Raw genomic sequence first — 3,257 nt, 5'->3', positions numbered from 1 at the left:
AGGCTGCGGGAAGGGCCGGGCAGGCTGACACTGTCCCCTCCTGGTGAGCCAAGAGGCCTCTGCCGTTCCCTGGTGGGCAGGCGGCCCGGCCTCTGGGGGAGACTCAGCTGTGAGAGCGGACACTGCCCCCTGGTGGGGGTGGCCTCCGCCCCGCGGTCCAGAATTTAAAACTGTTCCCGTCGCACAACTTTGCTGCAAACCCTTGGGGCCCGAGAGAGAGGTGAGATGTACACAGGACAGGGGACGGGCACATTTCATCCCCAACGGCCCCTAAGGCAGGGGCTGTCGGCCTTCCCACCAGCCCGTCCTGGTGGCTCTGCCAATCGCTCGCAGAATCCAGACTGGAGCCGCACCCTCTCCGCCTGACCCCACAGCTGACTCCTCACATGTCGCAGGGGAGAAACTGAAGCTCACGGGGTGGCCGTCCCAAACGCCGGCTTCAGAGGGCTGCCCTGCCCCTAAGCTGTTCACTCCAGGGGTGCAGGGCCCTGGGGATCCAGACACTGGGTGGACGTCTCGTGGGGACATCTCATGGGGGACGTCTTGTGGGGGACGTCTCGTGGGGTGGGGGACACGCTGCACGGGGGCCGGGGGCATTCCCTGAAGCTGCTCCCAGAAAGCCTGGGACAAGCCCCGGCCCACCGAGTACTTGTGCGCCTGTGGCCGTCACCTCGGCCTCCCGAGCCTCTGTTTCCCTGGGGACCAGGAATTCCACACCCGCCCCCCAAACTGGAGTCAGGCTCAAAATCCCCAGGAGGGTAAGGCTCCAGCATGCAGTCGGTGCTCAGTATTATAAGAAGTCTCTTGAGCACCAACTGTGTGCAGGGTCTGTGGCAGGCCAAAAAATGGACCCCCCCCACGACGTGCACATCTCAATGCCCAGAACTGGCGAAGACGTGGTCCTACGCGGACAAAGGGCTTTGCAGATGGGATGAAGCTGAGGATCCCGAGAAGGGAGATTTCCTCCGATTATCCAGGCGGGCCTGATGTCACCACAAGGGTCTTTATCAGAGGGAAGCAGGAGGGTCAGAGTCAGAGAACAGGATAATCCAGCAGGGTGGCGTCTTCGAGTCATCGTCCCGCTCTCTGGTCTCTGCCCGCTTTGCAGGTGGAGGGAGGGGCCGCGAGCCAAGGAGCACAGGCGCCTCCAGAAGCTGGAAACAAACGGCAAGGGAACGGCTTCTGCCCTGGGGTCTCCAGAAGGAACCAGCCCCACCCACGCCTTGATTTCAGCCCAGAGGGACTCTTGACCTCCAGAACTGCTGGGGGGTAAATCTGTGCTGTTTCAAGCTGGTACCTTTGTGGCCACTTCTCGGAGCAGCGAGGGGAACCGAGGACAGGTCCTGTTCTGGAAAGTGACACGGTGTCTTCTAAACGAGAGAGCTGGGACTGATTCTGCAGGCTCCCGTCGTCCCAGTGCCTACCGGAGGGTCTCCAGCCCCGCTCCGTCCAGACCCCAAAGCCGGCTTGAGGTGGTGGCCGTGCGGGCGGGCGGGAGTCGCCTCGGTTCCCTCCCCCCACCCCGGGGGAGCAGGTGGCGGTGTCTGCTCTCCTTCTCCGAGGCCTGGCTGCCCGAGGAGAGGGTGGCGGCTGGGGGCCGGGGGCTGAGGGCTCAGGGCCCCCCAGGGAGCTCCCGCACCACCCTGCCCGGCTCCTCCTGGCCGAGCCCTGCCAAGAGCCACCCAGCGGGAAGTAACAGACATGTTTCCTCCTACATTTTAACTGTTGCGTTTTCCCCGTAGCTTTTGGGGGACGCACCTCCAGCATCCGAGGTGCACAGGGGCCGGATCGACGCTCCGGTCTGTCTGACTCTACCTGGCGTGGCGCAGAGTCGTGGCCCTGCGTGCCCACTGCTTCTCCGGCCGGCGAGTGCAGCTGCCCGGCCCGAAAGATGACGGCCCCCCTTTCTGGAGGGGACACTGAGGCTGGGAGCTGAGGCGACGTGACTAACACCTCTCGGCCTGTGAACCGGCAGGAGTCGGTTCCAGGCTCAGGTCACCGGAAGCCAGCATCCAGCCTTTTTCCCACGACATCATGCTGCCCCCCAGAGGCGAGTGTGGTTTTCCAGAGAGTTCTAAGCTGACGGTGGAGCAGCGCGGCTCCCACCGTCAGACTCAGAGCTGGAGGTGACACGGTGGCTCCATCAGGGAATAGGGTTTGTGTCACTTGGAGTTCAGCTGGTCTCAATGGGGGGCGACTGGGAGATGGCACCCGCTCCATGGGGGAGGCCAGGGGCGAGCAGGATGAAAGTCTAGGAGTTTGGGAAGCAGGCTGCAATCTGTTTTCATTTGAGGCCATAAAAATATAACGAGTGCCTTGTGTCTTTGTTCAATGAAAATAGATCCAGTCTTACAACATTCTGGGCCCTGGATATAGAGCAGAGAACGGCCTTGCCATCGTGGAAAGACACTGCAGAGGCAGCGTCACACAGACTGAGAGGCAAGAGGGTGACATTTAAGCTAGGACCAGCTCCAGGGGAAAAGCGTTCCAGGCAGACAGAACAGCAGGTGCAAAGGCCCTGCGGCAGGAAGTAGCTTGCCATGTTTGAGGAACAGCAAGAAAGTCTTTGTAGCTGGCACAGGGTGAGGGCCCACTGAGGAGGTGTGAGGTCACAGAGAGATGGGCAGGGGCCAGAGCAGGGGCCTTGGAGCCCATGGCGAAGAGACGGGCAGCCAGTGGGGCTTCTACAGGATGTGGCCGTGCGGCCTAGAAGGTCTCAGAGCTGCACGCTCACTGGGGCGTTTAGATATGGGTAGGGCGGTGCTGGTGGATGGATCTTTGATCCTGTAAAAACAAGTTTAGTGCCACAAACCCCCTAGAGTATTGATATTCCCAAAATGAGAATACAGTTTGCTCTTCAGATCTGACCTTCTCCGGCCACTTGCCTGCTGTGCTCCCTGAAACCAGCTTCTCGCATGATGTGTGCTGGACCCTGCGGGGTCTTGTGAGGACGCAGCTCCGCTCCCGCAGAACTTCTCTTGTGACTCTGCCACCCCGAAGTCTCCCGGGCCCCCTCTGCAGCCTCCGAGCGCAGCTGGAGCCCCTCGGCCCCCCGCACGGCTCCTGGGTTCCCAAGGGCGTGGAGCGGAGCGGGCTCAGACGCGCCTCGCCGGGAGCCACCCTCGCTGTCCGGTCCCTAAGCCATCCCGACACAAGGCTGTGAGCCTGCGGTGGGCCTGAAGGTTTGGGGAGAAAAGGAAGAAATGAGAGCCCAGAGCGGGCAAGACTTCAGACTCAGCGTCAGACGCCAGTGTCCC

The sequence above is a fragment of the Equus caballus genome, chromosome 12 (assembly GCF_041296265.1).
Source record: "Equus caballus isolate H_3958 breed thoroughbred chromosome 12, TB-T2T, whole genome shotgun sequence".
Taxonomy (NCBI): Eukaryota; Metazoa; Chordata; class Mammalia; order Perissodactyla; family Equidae; genus Equus; species Equus caballus.
The sequence above is the reverse complement of the archived record's forward strand: the minus strand, read 5'-3'. Positions refer to the sequence as shown.